The 19,066-nt window shown below is 36.8% G+C and overlaps 1 protein-coding gene and 1 non-coding gene across 4 annotated transcripts in view; one reads left to right on the forward strand and one right to left on the reverse strand.

The window, feature by feature from the left end:
- TNNI3K (TNNI3 interacting kinase) overlaps positions 1 to 19,066 on the reverse strand; it is a 292,685-nt gene that overhangs the window by 222,026 nt on the left and 51,593 nt on the right. The window lies entirely within an intron of this gene.
- Positions 17,775 to 17,878, forward strand: LOC128775978 (U6 spliceosomal RNA). Its single transcript, XR_008420957.1, has one exon. It is a non-coding gene; the product is annotated as a U6 spliceosomal RNA (small nuclear RNA).

Here is a 19,066-nt window from a genome sequence, read left to right on the forward strand (position 1 = left end):
TTTTTTCTTGTCTTTTGGGAAATAAGACTTGATAATAGAAGTTTATTTATAATCATAGTTGCAAAATTGCCTCTAGGAAAGCAATAATAATGGGGCAAGTTATCTTGTTTCCTTATAACTCCAATTTAAAATAAGAAAAACTAAACTAAGACTCGGTCATACTTGTCAAAAATATACTGAGAGAACCAAAGCTACAGTATTTACCAATCAAGTTTCAGTCCAGTTTACTAACACTGTTATATAAAAATGTAGGCATTAATTGGATGACTGAAATGTGCAACAATAATACATTTTTTTGTGCTTGGGAATACTTGATAAATTTTAAATACACAATAAATACATTATTCATTCTCTAGTGGTTCTTTGCTGGACTAAAACGTAAATAATGTTTTAAATACCATGTTTAGAAATAGTATTTAAACTAGGCTAATAATAGAGTCTTCACTATCTCTGATTACTTTTTCTTCTCAAAAGACACCTTTATTTGCAAAATTGCTATTATGAGCTCTCTTTCACTATGTGTCAAATTCCCATTACTAAATCAAAACAGAACCTAATTTCTTTCCGTGAACAATTTGTATGCAAATCATAGAGTATATGCAGCATTCATATAACAGAGAAGTTCCAATGAGTTTGCCTCCTTTCCAGAAATATCCTTCAATATGCTCATGTTTTGGTCACTATTAGTGCAGGTTTAGTAGAAGGCACCTTGCAATTCTTTCATGGTTGGACAAGCGATGAGACCTAAAACATATATTTCAAATTGCTTTCATTTCCTTTAACCTATTTCTCAAGTATAAACTAGGAACAACCCAAATAATTTTCCAAAGCTCTAGCAAAATATAACCTATAGCTTAAGAGGCTGTGGAGTTTCATTATTATTATTTAATTAAACACACTGTCCTCCCCACCCTTAATTCTAACTGAATTAGAGAACACAGAATATGCTATATAAATTTTTCCCTCTCACTCTTTCATTTAATTGTGATTTTGATAATTTTTCCTGCTAATAATATTTTCAGTAATATTTATTAAACTGTATAAGAACTAGGGCAAACACCATGATGTACAACCTATGCAGTCACACAAGATCCCATACTTAAAATGGCCTCATTCTTAGTTAAATGCTCTGCTTTGCTATCTTGAAGTTATCCCTATTTTTTTAAACAAGGGGCTCCATATTTTTTTGTTGTTGTTGAGAGCTGCAAATTATGTAATCAGTAAAGATGGCTAATCCAAGTAAATTGACTAGTACAACCTTCAAGCAAAGCAAAAACATAAAAATTCTGACCAAAGAAGAAAGCAATACGTAGAACCAAAAATCTTGGGTTTTAAGACAGCAGCTCAAGCAAATGATACAGCAATGATAAGATAGAAAAAAATGACAAAGTGACACTTTCATTGTTGTAAATATTTTTTAAAAAATATTCTTCTTACTGAGTTAAAAAACATTTTCAGTGCTACAGAAAATAAGTTCTAATCAGAATTGATAAAGAAAACATTTATCATGAAAAGTTTTGACAAGCAAGATTTTTTTTCTTTTCTAGTTCTTTTGAAATATATCCTTAGCATTTTAGCCTTTCACCAAAGACAGATGAAGAACATAATAGAAAGTATAATTTCCAAAAAAAAAAAAATTGTCTTATTGATGAGAAATCTTGGGAATAATCTTAAAAATAAGAATAAAGCCAAATGTAGAAGTAGAAATACTATAGAATATACAGAAGCAATGGACTTTCTCCTGTTAGATTCTCTGAGGAAGCTTTCCATAGGTCCTCTGTCTTTGGCTCTACAGAAAATTAATCAGGAGCTCAGTTTTGGTGTCAGCCAGTTTGGGTAAGATACTTAATAGTGGTGCGATTTGGTACAGATCATCTCATCTCTTTGAGCCTCAGATTCTTCAATAAAGTTATGAAAGGATTAAATTAAATGGTGTAATAAGCAAAAGATATGACTAAAGTAAATTATTCATAAATATTAATTTCCTCAGCTCTCAGGTTAGAGCATCAAGTCTATCAACAGGATAGAGAGAGCAGCTTCCTACCAGATAGAAAAGGCAGTGAGATGTCCAGGAATCTAAATCATGCCTGATGCCATGTTTAAAGGCAAGGCAAGTCTAGCTGCAATGGGCAAATAATTCATTGGGGCTGAATTTGTGGAGAAAGCTCAGGACTTGGGAGTTCTTAGTGCACTAAGATAGTCTAGCAGGTGGATTATTATCCTTTGGGTAAGCAGTTAACCTCAGAGAGACTTTAGAAGACAGGACTGAGGGTGCCAGGGTGCCTCAATTGGTTAAGCATCCAACTCTTGATTTTGGCTCAGGTCATGATCTCAAGGTTGTGAGATGGAGCCCCACGTCAGGCTCCAGTGGGCATGAAGTCTGCTTTAGATTTTCTCTTTCCCTTTTGCCCTTCCCTGATTATCTCTCTCTCAAACAAAACAAAACAAAACAAAACAAAACAAAAACTAGGACTGCAGGCTTAGAAAGAAATCTGACAAGATGGAGCTAGGAAAGGAGGAGCCTAAACATAAGGCCAGACCAGAAAATTGGTGTGAGGAAATTGTGACTCCAGGGCAATTTCAGACTGTGTCAGCCAGTTATTCGTTTAGAAGTGCCTAATGCCTACTTGGTGCCAAGCCTGTGAGACAAACAGAGATGCCTGGTCCTGGATTTAATGAACTCATTGTCTAGGGTGACAGACAATATAGTGAGAGAAGTATGCTAGAGATAAACCTGGTGTTATGGGGCAAAGATGAGGCACTGGATTGGCGGAGTGACTTCTCCAGAGATAGTGCCTATATTGATTTGCTTAGAAGGCTTCATAGGAGCTATCCAAGAAAAAGGTAAAAAGGTTCCAACTATATAAAGACTACAGAACTCTCAGTCTTTAGTGTCCACAAGAGTGAAACATTCTCAACTTCATAGGAAGAAATCAGGTAAAATGTGGCCAAGGCTGTTTTGAATACTGTTTAGGTTCAGACTGGTTACTCTTCAAGCAGAACTGAGTCTTCTCAGGAAAGCTCAAGTAGCCCAATGGGATGAACTAGGAAGGCAGAGGCTAAGTAACTGAGGCAAGGAGAACAGGGACAATAATAGAGGAGTCAGTAGTAAAGCTGGGAAATACACACATAATCCCTGGCTCTCATCTTAGTTAAGATTACTCATTTCTCCTATTTGGAACTTTAATCAGTGACTAGTAAAATAGCCAGATATCATGGTCTCTTCTTTTCCTAATTCTCCCATCAAGGTAATGATGAAGACAGAAATGGCCAAAAAAGACCATTTGGTGAGGGGTAGCTAGGACACTTTGCCAATTAGAAAGTAGTCCAGAATAATTAGAGATTGATCTCTTATTCTAACCTGTCCTTATTACATCATTTAAAATCCATATGTTTATTTGGACAGAAAATGTATAAGACCTCATCACCATCTTTCAGTAAAGCTGCAAAGGCAAGAAGACCAGTCATAAATAACCTCAGTACAAGACACCCCATTTCTTTTTCTTTACATTTTATTTGTCCTTAACTCATCTTTACTGCGATTCCATGAACAAATTCTGTGATAGCCTTGTATCTTACATAAATGTTGTCTCCCTAAACCCAAACCCCAAACCAGTAAATGCCATACATTGTAGGACATGTATATCTTAGGATAGAGGATCACTGAGAAGCTAGAAGGACCTCCTGCTTCTGGTCTCTTAGGCAGGTAACTACTTACGACAAGCAAGACTGATGGTGATTTATCCTGTTTTTAATAATCTATAGAAGAGAGGTTCCACAAGTTCTCTGTATTTACATCTCCCTCCTGACATTCTTTTCATGGCCATATGTTTCATAAATTAAAAAAAATAATAAATGAATGAATAAATGTATGTAAATCTTAACACAAGAAGTATAATAATCATATGTCCTCAGAAAAGCTGTTCATCTTTTTAAAAAATAAGGTAACAGGAAACTCCTACAATCTTAATACATATAATATGAAATGGAAATCACAGAGGTTATCAAAGGCTGTTTATTTTATAAAGTTAGAGAGGCAAAAATTCATATTTTTCTTTCAATTACTCATGATTAGGCCAGAATGCCATGAAATTTGTAAATTCTTTCACAACACATACCTACACAAAATATATTGTATTTGTCATTGAGCAAAGACCTTTAGGTAAGGAACAGGGGATTTTCTATACACAAAATTTCAGTATTCAGAGAAGACCATTGAACAAAGAGACCAAAATTTCATGTTTAGACCCATGGCAAGACTCACTACCATTTACATGATAAAATATCTTAAGAATAAAGAAACCTCAAATTTGGTCCAGATAACAGAAATTTCCTAATTATATTAAAAATAATTTACTGCCCTTGATACCTTCATAAAATGTGCCCTGGGAGTTTATTATGGAAAGAAAGGCTTGCATCCACTTTTGTCATGTTTTAAGTATTATATTCTGTGTTAATATATTTTTAGCTATTTTCATAGAAAAACTAGGGGGTGTAACATATCAAATCCTAGTTCTCTGGAACCAAGGGGACTTATAATTGGACTAATGACTTTTTGATTTTCTTTCTTTCTTTCTTTCTTTCTTTCTTTCTTTCTTTCCTTCTTTCTTTCTTTTTTCTTTATTTTTTTTTTTTTTTACTATGAGGGAAACTAATTAAGTAATAATTTAAAAAAAGAAAAAAAAAACCTTCACTGTATGTGATAGATTTTTTTTTCCCCTGACAGCTAGAAGCCTACAACTTCTGAATTAATTTATCTGGTTATGAGAACTGAAAACTTATTTGAATAATTCAGTTTAACTCCTAGATTGCTCCACATTTGTGAAAGAAGAACAATGATTCAAAGTTCTGTTTTCAAATATCAAACAGCTCTAAATTTACTACAGAGCATAGTTCAAAGACAATGAAGCTTGCACCTTGAAATTAATTGTGGGCAGGGACCGGGTGAGTGAGGAAATTTATCCAACAATAAACTAATCCACAACTTGAAACCTCTATCCTGAAAAGATACAATGTTTAGCAACTAAGTGATAGGAGTTGTCTAAAAGTTAGCCCTATTCTGTTTGTAGATAAGGACAGAAAGCACAGTAAGGTGGTAGAGCTTTTGCACTTGGCTACCTTGTATCTTCCCAGCTAGAAGGAGGTGCCTCATCACTGAAGCTAAATGAATAAGAGGTGTCATGTCACATAATTCAAGTAGGAGGGATGGCATATATGTGTGGGCTAGAAAGGAAAAGAGTTGATTTTCCATGATGTTACATGTAGTCAGCTCTCTCTTTAGAAGCTACTCAGAATTAACTTAGTGAAGGAGCATCTGGGAGTGGTATCAGCAAGAAAGTAGAATAGGAGGTACCAATCTTTGTTCTCTTGCCCCATTCGTCTCCCTAAAAAATCCCAATGAACTATCCATGAAGGAAAATAGACCTGGAAGGGCCCAGGGGCTAATTAAGAACCGTGGCAACACAATGGAACTAAAAATGGGGAATAATCACACATGTAGGATTGCTGGGGACATTGGCATACTTGAGATGTCTGGAGATGGCTAGGAGCAAAGAAGGTCAAAGTCCATCAGTATCAGCCATACAGCGAATGCCACTATGGTCTACAGTGTTCTGCACTGAAGAGGACCCCAGTAGCTTTTGCCCTGAGTATCTCAACAGCCTCTGAAGCATATGGCAGCCACAGACGCTCACAGCTTTCACAGTGGAGAAGCTCATAATGTTTACTCATGTGGACTCCAGTGGCCTGTTCCAGAAAGGACACTAGCAGCTTTCGCCACCAAGGTAAACAACAGCCGCTGTCACTGAAGACCCCTGGAGAAGGAGATATTGCTATGCACATCTAGTGACTCCTGCCCCAGAAGGAACTGCTACATGTTCTACCACCCTGGAACTGAGGCTTCCCCTTCTATCAACCCTGGACATGCACTGGAATCCAGAGCCACAGCTGCTTTACACATGCCTGCACTCCAGACCTATGGCAGCGTCATATGCATGTGTACCTCAGACTCCAGAGCCAGAGCCACAGTGAGCATGTCTGCTCCTCAAACCCCAGAGCCATGGCTGCTTGGAATATGCCTATTCTCTAGACGCAAGCTCCATGGTCACTCTGCAAGAACTCTCACCTAGAATGGCAAAGCCACTGCCACAGTGAGAATGCCCATAACCCAGATCCTGGAGCCAATATAGTTCCATTTGTGCCTGAGCTCTGGACCTCTACCTCTACCACGACTCCATGGACTCTAAGCTCTAGCATCTGATACTAGTGCCACTGTAACCATGAGTGCACTGATGGGCCAGACGTGATGCCAAGAGGGAGCCCCTTGGCCACAAATTCTCCCATGGGAGAAAACAAAGATCAAAAGAATCCCAAAAGCCTTTGCACCAAAGAACCCAATAGCCATTGCTGCCACTGTGGATACCTACAAACTTGGCTGCTAAGTACCCCTACAATCTTCATCAATGCTGACCTTAGCTGACAGAGCTACAAGAAGAATACTTTCCTAAGCCCTCCTCAGAGATGGAACTGCCACACTACACCCAACTGGCACCCTTGTGCTCACCTGTGGATGAAGGTCTTTCTCTACTTAAAGCAGTTCATAAATTCTAGAAGTGACTGCTCTGTCAAATGTGCACTCATCAATGCAAGGCTACAAGAAACACAAAAACAATTGTATTGATACTGATACTGATATCTAGGTACAGGGAGCTCAGAAAGCATCAGATTCAGATGGGTTCACTGGTGAATTCTATCAAAATTTAAGGAAGGAATTATATCAATTCTCTACAATTTCTTTCAAACAAAAGAGGGAAAGGGAATAGATCCTAACTCATTCTATGAATCCAGTGTTACCCTAATACTAAAACCAAACACATTACAAAAAAAGAAAACTATAGACTAATATCTCTGATAGATATGAAAATCCTCAACAAAAAATAGGAAAATAAATAAAAAACACATAAAAATAACTATACACTACAACCAAGTGGTATTTATTCTAGATATGCAAACCTGGCTCAAAATTTGAAAACCAATTGCTGTAATCCATCACATCAACAGAATAAAAAAGAAAAACCACTTCATATCAATAGATGTAAAAAAGCATTTAACAAAATCCAGTACTCATTCAAAACAAAAAGTCTTAGAAAATTGCAATAGAGGAAAACTTTCTCAACTTGATAAAGACTATCCACAAAATATCCACAGCTAACATCATATGAATGATGAGAAAAATCAAAGCTTTCCCACTAAGATTAGTTACAAGGCAACAACGTCCTCTCTCATTATGCCTGTCAATACTGTATGGGAACTCCTTGCTCATGCAATAAGGTAAGAAAAGGAATAAAAGTGTACAGATTGGTAAGGAAGCTATATATCTATAAAGCTATGTTTACAGATGACATGATTATCCAAGTGGAAATTCTGAAAGAATCAACAAAAAATTCCTAAAATTAATCAGCAATTATGTCAGGTTGCAAGGTACAAGTTTACAAGGTACAAAAGTCAGTTGCTTTCTTATATACCAAAGATGAACAAGTAAAATTTGAAATGAAAAAACACAGTATCATTTACATTAACATAAAATACTTAAGTGTAAATCTAGCAAAACATATACAAGATCTATATGAGGAAAACTACAAAATACTGATAGACAAAATAAAAAAAAAACTAAATAAATAGATATTTCAGGTTCAAGTAAGAAGACTAAATATGTTAAGATATCAGTTTTTCCCTACTTGTTCTATAGATTCAATGCAATCCCCATCAAAATCCCAGAAAGTTATTTTATGGATATTTACAGACTGATTTTGAAGTTTATAGATAGGCTACTGTGATAGCCAACACAATATTGAAGAAGAACAAAGTTAGAAAATTGATGCTACTAAAGACTTCAATCATTTCTATAAAACCACAGTAATCAAGATAGTGGTATTAACAAAAGAGTACATAAGTAGATCAACAGAACAGAAAAGGGAGACCAAAAATATACAGACATGAATAAAGTCAACGGATATTTGACGAAGGGGCAAAGGCAATACTATGGAGCAAAGATGTCTTTTCAACAAATGGTTCTGGAACAAATGGACATCCACATGCAAATGAAAATGAATCTAGATACAAACCTTACAGCCCTCACAAAATTAATTCAAAATGGATCTATGACCTAAGATAACCTAGGAACAAACCTAGATGAACTTGAATATAGTGGTTCCTTTTTATATACAACACTGAAGACATGATTTATGAAAGAGATAATTGGTGGGCTGAACTTCATTAAAATGAAAAACTTCTGTTCTATGAAAGGCAATATCAAGAAAATTAGAAGACAATCTACAGACTGGGAGAGAATGTCCGCAAAAGACAAATCTGATAAAGGACTTTTATTCAAAATACAGGAGAACTCTTAGAACCCAACAATAAGAAAATGAAAAATTGATTAAAAAATGGGCCAAAGACCTTAGTAAGCACATCACCAAAGAAGATATATATCTATATATCTATATATCTATATATATCTTATATATATATATCTGATATATATATATCTTATATATATATCTTATATATATATATTTATATATATATATGATATATATATATATATGATATATATATATAAGATGCTTCACATCATATGTTACCAAGGAAATGCAAATTAAAACAACAATGAGATACCAATATACATCTATTAGAATGGCCAAAATCCGCCACCATACTCTGGTGAGAATGTGGAACAACAGGATCTCTCAGACATTGTTGATGGGGATACAAAATGGCATAGTCAGAGAGAGGGAAGATGGCGGCGTAGGAGGACGCTGGGCTCACCGCGCGTCCTGCTGATCACTTAGATTCCACCTACACCTGCCTAAATAACCCAGAAAACCGCCAGAGGATTAGCAGAACGGAGTCTCTGGAGCCAAGCGCAGACGAGAGGCCCACGGAAGAGGGTAGGAAGGGCGGCGAGGCGGTGCGCGCTCCACGGACTGGCGGGAGGCAGCCGGGGCGAAGGGGCGGCTCGCCGGCCAAGCAGAGCCCCCGAGTCTGGCTGGCAAAAGCGGAGGGGCCTGACGGACTGTGTTCCAACAGCAAGCGCGACTTAGCGTCTGGGAGGTCATAAGTTAACAGCTCTGCTCAGAAAGCGGGAAGGCTGGAGGACAAAGGGAGGGAGAGCTGCTGAGCCCCGGACGACAGAGCTCAGTTGGGAGGGGAACAAAGGCGCTCGCCAGCGCCATCTCCCCCGCCCATCCCCCAGCCAAAATCCCAAAGGGAACGAGTTCCTGCCAGGGAACTTGCTCGCTCCGCGCAAACACCCAACTCTGTTCTTCTGCGGAGCCAAACCTCCGGAGGCAGCAGATCTGACTTCCTCCCACTGCCACAGGGCCCCTCCTGAAGTGGATCACCTAAGGAGAAGCGAGCTAAGCCTGCCCCTCCTGCCCCCGTGCACCTTGCCTACCCACCCCAGCTAATACGCCAGATCCCCAGCACCACAAGCCTGGCAGTGTGCAAGTAGCCCAGATGGGCCACGCCACCCCACAGTGAATCCCGCCCCTAGGAGAGGGGAAGAGAAGGCACACAGCAGTCTGACTGTGGCCCCAGCGGTGGGCTGGGGGCAGACATCAGGTCGGACTGCGGCCCCGCCCACCAAATCCAGTTATACACCACAGCACAGGGGAAGTGCCCTGCAGGTCCTCACCACTCCAGGGACTACCCAGAATGACCAAACAGAAGAATTCCCCTCAGAAGAATCTCCAGGAAATAACAACAGCTAATGAACTGATCAAAAAGGATTTAAATAATATAACAGAAAGTGAATTTAGAATAATAGTCATAAAATTAATCGCTGGGCTTGAAACAGTATACAGGACAGCAGAGAATCTCTTGCCACAGAGAACAAGGGACTAAGGAACAGTCACGAGGAGCCGAAAAGCGCTTTAAACGAAATGCAAAACAAAATGGAAATGACGACGGCTCGGATTGAAGAGGCAGAGGAGAGAATAGGTGAACTAGAAGATAAAGTTATGGAAAAAGAGGAAGCTGAGAGAAAGACAGATAAAAAAATCCAGGAGTATGAGGGGAAAATTAGAGGACTAAATGATACACTAAAAAGAAATAATATACGCATAATTGGTATCCCAGAGGAGGAAGAGAGAGGGAAAGGTGCTGAAGGGGTACTTGAAGAAATTATAGCTGAGAACTTCCCTGAACTGGGGAAGGAAAAAGGCATTGAAATCCAAGAGGCACAGAGAACTCCCTTCTGACGTAACTTGAATCGATCTTCTGCACGACATATCATAGTGAAACTGGCAAAATACAAGGATAAAGAGAAAATTCTGAAAGCAGCAAGGGATAAACGTGCCCTCACATATAAAGGGAGACCTATAAGACTCGTGACTGATCTCTCTTTTGAAACTTGGCAGGCCAGAAAGGCTTGGCACAATATCTTCAGTGTGCTAAACAGAAAAAATATGCAGCCGAGAATCCTTTATCCAGCAAGTCTGTCATTTAGAATAGAAGGAGAGATAAAGGTCTTCGCAAACAAACAAAAACTGAAGGAATTCGTCACCACTAAACCAGCCCTACAAGAGATCCTAAGGGGGATCCTGTGAGACAAAGTACCAGAGACATCGCTACAAGCATAAAACATACAGACATCACAATGACTCTAAACCCGTATCTTTCAATAATAACACTGAATGTAAATGGATTAAATGCGCCAACCAAAAGACATAGGCTATCAGAATGGATAAAAAAACAAGACCCATCTATTTGCTGTCTACAAGAGACTCATTTTAGATCTGAGGACACCTTTAGATTGAGAGTGAGGGGATGGAGAACTATTTATCATGCTACTGGAAGCCAAAAGAAAGCTGGAGTAGCCATACTTATATCAGACAAACTAGACTTTAAATTAAAGGCTGTAACAAGAGATGAAGAAGGGCATTATATAATAATTACAGGGTCTATCCATCAGGAAGAGCTAACAATTATAAATGTCTATGCGCCGAATACCGGAGCCCCCAGATATATAAAACAATTACTCACAAACATAAGCAACCTTATTGATAAGAATGTGGTAATTGCAGGGGACTTTAACACCCCACTTACAGAAATGGATAGATCATCTAGACACACGGTCAATAAAGAAACAAGGGCCCTGAATGATACATTGGATCAGATGGACTTGACAGATATATTTAGAACTCTGCATCCCAAAGCAACAGAATATACTTTCTTCTCGAGTGCACATGGAACATTCTCCAAGATAGATCATATACTGGGTCACAAAACAGCCCTTCATAAGTTTACAAGAATTGAAATTATACCATGCATACTTTCAGACCACAATGCTATGAAGCTTGAAATCAACCACAGGAAAAAGTCTGGAAAACCTCCAAAAGCATGGAGGTTAAAGAACACCCTACTAACGAATGAGTGGGTCAACCAGGCAATTAGAGAAGAAATTAAAACATATATGGAAACAAACGAAAATGAAAATACAACAATCCAAATGCTTTGGGATGCAGCGAAGGCAGTCCTGAGAGGAAAATACATTGCAATTCAGGCCTATCTCAAGAAACAAGAAAAATCCCAAATACAAAATCTAACAGCACACCTAAAGGAAATAGAAGCAGAACAGCAAAGGCAGCCTAAACCCAGCAGAAGAAGAGAAATAATAAAGATCAGAGCAGAAATAAACAATATAGAATCTAAAAAAACTGTAGAGCAGATCAACGAAACCAAGACTTGGTTTTTTGAAAAAATAAACAAAATTGACAAACCTCTAGCCAGGCTTCTCAAAAAGAAAAGGGAGGTGACCCAAATAGATAAAATCATGAATGAAAATGGAATTATTACAACCAATCCCTCAGAGATACAAACAATTATCAGGGAATACTATGAAAAATTATATGGCAACAAATTGGACAACCTGGAAGAAATGGACAAATTCCTAAACACCCACACTCTTCCAAAACTCAATCAGGAGGAAATAGAAAGCTTGAACAGACCCATAACCAGCGAAGAAATTGAATCGGTTATCAAAAATCTCCCAACAAATAAGAGTCCAGGACCAGATGGCTTCCCAGGGGAGTTCTACTAGACGTTTAAAGCAGAGATAATACCTATCCTTCTCAAGTGATTCCAAGACATAGAAAGGGAAGGAAAACTTCCAGACTCATTCTATGAAGCCAGTATTACTTTGATTCCTAAACCAGACAGAGACCCAGTAAAAAAAGAGAACTACAGGCCAATATCCCTGATGAATATGGATGCAAAAATTCTCAATAAGATACTAGCAAATCGAATTCAACGGCATATAAAAAGAATTCTTCACCATGATCAAGTGGGATTCATTCCTGGGATGCAGGGCTGGTTCAACATTCGCAAATCGATCAACGTGATACATCACATTAACAAAAAAAAAGAGAAGAACCATATGATCCTGTCAATCGATGCAGAAAAGGCCTTTGACAAAATCCAGCACCCTTTCTTAATAAAAACCCTTGAGAAAGTCGGGATAGAAGGAACATACTTAAAGATCATAAAAGCTATTTATGAAAAGCCCACAGCTAACATCATCCTCAACGGGGAAAAACTGAGAGCTTTTTCCCTGAGATCAGGAACACGACAGGGATGTCCACTCTCACCGCTGTTGTTTAACATAGTGCTGGAAGTTCTAGCATATGCAATCAGACAACAAAAGGAAATCAAAGGCATCAAAATTGGCAAAGACGAAGTCAAGCTTTGGCTTTTTGCAGATGACATGATATTACACATGGAAAATCCGATAGATTCCACCAAAAGTCTGCTAGAACTGATACATGAATTCAGCAAAGTTGCAGGATACAAAATCAATGTACAGAAATCAGTTGCATTCTTATACACTAACAATGAAGCAACAGAAAGACAAATAAAGAAACTGATCCCATTCACAATTGCACCAAGAAGCATAAAATACCTAGGAATAAATCTAACCAAAGATGTAAAAGATCTGTATGCTGAAAACTATAGAAAGCTTATGCAGGTAATTGAAGAAGATATAAAGAAATGGAAAGAAATTCCCTGCTCATGGATTGGAAGAATAAATATTGTCAAAATGTCAATACTACCCAAAGCTATCTACACATTCAATGCAATCCCAATCAAAATTGCACCAGCATTCTTCTCGAAACTAGAACAAGCAATCCTAAAATTCATATGGAACCACAAAAGGCCCCGAATAGCCAAAGTAATTTTGAAGAAGAAGACCAAAGCAGGAGGCATCACAATCCCAGACTTTAGCCTCTACTACAAAGCTGTCATCACCAAGACAGCATGGTATTGGCACAAAAACAGACACATAGACCAATGGAATAGAATAGAAACCCCAGAACTAGACCCACAAACGTATGGCCAACTCATCTTTGACAAAGCAGGAAAGAACATCCAATGGAAAAAAGACAGTCTCTTTAACAAATGATGCTGGGAGAACTGGACAGCAACATGCAGAAGGTTGAAACTAGACCACTTTCTCACACCATTCACAAAAATAAACTCAAAATGGATAAAGGACCTGACTGTGAGACAGGAAACCATCAAAACCTTAGAGGAGAAAGCAGGAAAAGACCTCTCTGACCTCAGCCGTAGCAATCTCTTACTCGGCACATCCCCAAAGGCAAGGGAATTAAAAGCAAAAGTGAATTACTGGGACCTTATGAAGATAAAAAGCTTCTGCACAGCAAAGGAAACAACCAACAAAACTAAAAGGCAACCAACGGAATGGGAAAAGATATTTGCAAATGACATATCGGACAAAGGGCTAGTATCCAAAATCTATAAAAAGCTCATCAAACTCCACACCCGAAAAACAAATAACCCAGTGAAGAAATGGGCAGAAAACACGAATAGACACTTCTCTAAAGAAGACATCCGGATGGCCAACAGGCACATGAAAAGATGTTCAACATTGCTCCTTATCAGGGAAATACAAATCAAAACCACACTCAGATATCACCTCATGCCAGTCAGAGTGGACAAAATGAACGTATCAGGAGACTATAGATGCTGGAGAGGATGTGGAGAAACGGGAACCCTCTTGCACTGTTGGTGGGAATGCAAATTGGTGCAGCCGCTCTGGAAAGCAGTGTGGAGGTTCCTCAGAAAATTAAAAATAGACCTACCCTATGACCCAGCAATAGCACTGTTAGGAATTTATCCAAGGGATACAGGAGTACTGATGCATAGGGGCACTTGTACCCCAATGTTTATAGCAGCACTCTCAACAATAGCCAAATTATGGAGAGAGCCTAAATGTCCATGAACTGATGAATGGATAAAGAAATTGTGGTTTATATACACAATGGAATACTACGTGGCAATGAGAAAGAATGAAATATGGCCTTTTGTAGCAACGTGGATGGAACTGGAGAGTGTTATGCTAAGTGAAATAAGCCATACAGAGAAAGACAGATACCATATGGTTTCACTCTTATGTGGATCCTGAGAAACTTAATAGAAACCCATGGGGGAGGGGAAGGAAAAAAAAAAAAAAGAGGTTAGAGTGGGAGAGAGCCAAAGCATAAGAGACTGTTAAAAACTGAGAACAAACTGAGGGTTGATGGGGGGTGGGAGGGAGAGGAGGGTGGGTGATGGGTATTGAGGAGGGCACCTTTTGGGATGAGCACTGGGTGTTGTATGGAAACCAATTTGACAATAAATTTCATATATTAAAAAAAAAACTAAATAAATAAATAGGGGCACCTGAGAAAAAAACAAACAAACAAAAAAAACAAAATGGCATAGTCATTTTAGAGGATAGTTGGGCAGTTTCTTACAAAACTAAACACATTCTTACTATATGATTCAGCAATCATACTCCTTACTATTTACCTTAAGGAAGTGAAAACTTATGCCCACACAAAAACTGGCACACAGATGTTTATAGATTTATTCATAATTGCCAAACTTAGAAGTGACTAAAATGTCCTTCAGCAGGTAAATAATAAATATACTCTACTACATCCAGACAATGGAATATCATCCACTGCTAGAAATTGATCTATCACGCCATGAAAAGACAAAGAGGAACCTGAAATGCATATTACAAAGTGAAGGAAGGTCTTGAAAAGATACAAACTGTACAGTTCCAAATGTATGACATTCTGGAAAAGGCAAAATGATACCTTTGCCTTTTCAAAGAAAATTAAAAGACTGGTGATTGTCAAGGGTGGGAAGTGGGAAAGAGACAAATAGGCAGAACACAGGATTTTTAGGTCAGGGAAGATACTCTATATGATGTAAAGATGGACATACATCATTAAACATTTGTACACCCCCAAAGAATGTACACCACCACAAGTGAATCCTAAGGTAAATTATAGACTTTAGGTGATTTATGATGTGCCAATGTAGGTTCATTCTTTGTAAAAAGTGTACTAGTCTGATGAATTATGTTGATAATGTGGGAGGATATGCCACCCTCTGTGGGGGCAGAGGGTGTATAGGAAATTTCTGTACTTTTCTCTTAACTCTGTTGTAAATCTAAAACTGCTTTAAAAAATTAAGTCTTAATCAAAAAAAATAAGCAAGACACAAGTATATGCTGCCTATTAATAGACTCACACATAGGCTGAAAGTGAAGAGATGGAAAAAGATATTCCGTGCAAATGGAAAGCAAAGACAAGCAGGGGTAGCTATACTTATACCAGACAAAATAGACTTCATGTCAAACCTGTAACAAGAAACAAAGGAGATCATTATATAATGATAAAAGTATTAATTCATCAAGAGAATAAAATAATTATGAATACATATGCACCCAATATTAGAGCATCTAAATATATAAAGCAAATGTTAACAGCTCTTAAGGGAAAAATTGACAGAAATTCAATAATAATAAAGGACTTTAATACTCCACTTTCAACAATGAATGGATCATCCAGACCAAAAATAATAAGGAAATATTGTACTTGAAATATGTTTTAGACCAAATGGAGCTAACTGACATGCACAGAACATGCCATCCAATAGCAACACAATATATTCTCCTCAAGCACAATGGAACATTCTGTAAGAAAAATCATATGTTAGGTCACAATGTAAATCAGATGTTAGGACACAGTATAGAAATCATATCACACATCTATTCTGATCAAAATAGTATGAAAATAGAAAGTAATAACTGGAGTAAAACTAAAAAGAGAATCACAAAATTTGGAAATAAAACAACGTATTCCTGCAAAACCAAAGGGTGAAAGAAGAAATCAAAAGGGAAGTATCTTGAAAGCAACAAAGTGGAAATATACCATAGCAAAACTTACAGGATGCAGCAAAAGCAGTTCTAAGAAGGCTAATATGATAAATGTCTACATTAATAAAAAAGAAAGATCTCAAATAAAATCCTAAGTTTATATTTCAAGAAACTAGAAAAAGAACAATAAAAAAAACTCATAGTTGGCAAAAGGAAGAAAATACAACAGATCAGAGGAGAAATAAATGAAATAGAGACTAGAAAAACGATAGAAAATATCAATGAAACTAAGGGTGGTTTTAAAAAAAAAGATAAACAAAATGGGTAGATCCTTAGATAGGTTAATTATGAAAAAAAGCTTGAAGATGCAAATAAAGTCAACAATAAAATAAGAAACATTACAACTGATACCATAGAAAAACAAAGCATCATGAGACGTTATTATGAACAATTATATACCAACAAATTAAATAAATTCCTAAGAAGATACAACCTACCAAGACTGAATATTGAAGAAATAGAAAATCAGAACAGAACAATAATGAGAAAGGAAATGGAATCAGTAATTAAAGCCTCACAATAAACAGAAGTCCAGGACCAGATAGTTTCACAGGTGAATTCTGAATATTCAAAGAATTAATACCAGTCCTTCTCAAAAAGAAGAGGGATGACTCCAAAACTATTTTATGAGGCTAGCATTACCCTGATACCAAAAACTAGTTAAGGACATTAAAAGAAAAGAAAATTAATGCTTAATATCCCAGATGAATATTCACACAAAAAATCCTCAAAAAAATATGATTAGACCTAATTCAATAGCATGTTAAAATACTCATATACTATGATCAAGTGGGATTTGTCACTCATATGCAAGAATGGTCCAACATACATAAATCCATGAATGTGATACACTGCATTAACAAAATAAAAGATAAAAATCATATGATCATATCAGTATATGTAGAAAAAGCATTTGACAAAATTTGGTATCCCTTCCTTGTAAAATCTCTTAATATTTAGGTAGAGAGGGAATGTACCTCAACATAATAAAGGCCATATATGACAAGTTTACACCTAACGTCATACTTAATGGTGAAGGGCTGAAAGTTTTTCTTTTATGATCAGGAACAAGACAAGGATGCCCAATTTTGTTCAATATAATAGTGGAAGTCCCATCAAAGAAATTCAGCAAGAAAAAGAAATAAAAGGCATCCAAATCAGAAAGGAAGAAGTAAAATTGTCTCTGTTTGTAGATGACATGATCTTATCTAGATCCACCAAAATCTGTTAAAAATAATAAATAAATCAATAGAGATGCTCAATACAAAATCAACATACAAAAATTAGTTGTACAAAAATCTTAAGATACAAATAAATGCAAAGATATCCACTGTTCATGTATTGGAAGAATTAAAATTGTTAAAATATCCATACTACCCAAAATAGCACACAAATTCAGTGTAATCCCTATTAAAATCCCAATAGCATTTTACACAGAAATAGAAAAAAAAACAATTTATATGGAAACCACAAAAGCGCTCAGATAGTACTCACTTCAGCAGCACATAGAATAAAATTGGAATGATACAGAGACTAGTGTGGCTCTTGTGCAAGAATGACATGCATATTTGTGAAGTGTTTCAGATTTTTAATTATTGAATCACTATATTGTACACCTGAAAGTAATATAACACTATATGTTAACTCTAGTGGAATTAAAAGAAAAAAGAGCCTAGATAGCTAAAGCAATCTTGAGCAAGAAGAACAAAGTTGGAGGCATCACACTTGTTGCTTTCAAATTATATTATAAAGTGATAAAAATCAAAACACTATGGTACTAGTTTAAAAACAGATATTTAGACCATTGGAACAGAATAAAAAGCCCAGAAATAAAACCATGCATATGTATTCAACTAATCTTTGACAAAGTTGCCAAGAATACACAATGTGGAAAGTTTCTTCAACAAATTATTTTGGGAAAACTAGATATCCACATACAAAAAAAAAAAAAAAGAAAGAAAAGAAAAGAAAAAGAAAAAGGATGCATATTTCATACTACCCGTAAAATTTAACTGAAAATGGATGAAAGCCTTAAATGAAGACATGAAATTCCTAGAGGAAAACAGGGGAAAACTTCCTTGACATTGCTCTTGGCAATAAGGTTTTTTTTTTTTTTTTTTTTTTTTTTTTTTTGCAGGGGGGATTTGACACCAAAAGCACAGATAACAAAAGCAAAAATAAATGAAGCAGACAGTATGAAACTTAAAGGTTTTTGCATAACCAAAGAAACAATGAACAAAATGAAAAGGCAGCTTATGGAATAGAAGATAGTATCTTCAAAACATATGTCTCACAAGAGATTAATATCCAAATTACATAAAGAACTCATAAAACTAAACAGCAAAAAAATTCAAATAAGTCCATTTAAATATAGGCAAAGGACCTGAAAGATATTTTTTATAAAGAAGACACACAAATAGACAACACGTGCATAAAAGATGCTCAACATCACTAATCATAAGAGAAACACACATCAAAACTACAGTGAGATACTACAATGAGATATTACCTCATAGTAATAGTATGACTATTACCAAAAGTCAAAAATAAGTGTTGGTGAGGAAGTAGAGAAAAGGGAGCACTTGTACGCTGTTGGTGGGAATGTAAACTGGAACAGCAATTACAGAAAACAGTATGGAGTTCCCTCATAAAGTTAAAAAAAGTATCATATGATCCAAAAATGTCACATATGAGTATATAGCCAAAGAAAATAAAGTCACTATGTCAGATTGGTAGCTGTACTATGAGTTCATTACAGCATTATTCACAGTGGTCAAG

Source organism: Panthera pardus, unplaced genomic scaffold (genome assembly GCF_024362965.1).
Source record: "Panthera pardus isolate Hobbes unplaced genomic scaffold, ASM2436296v1 HiC_scaffold_11, whole genome shotgun sequence".
Lineage (NCBI taxonomy): Eukaryota > Metazoa > Chordata > Mammalia > Carnivora > Felidae > Panthera > Panthera pardus.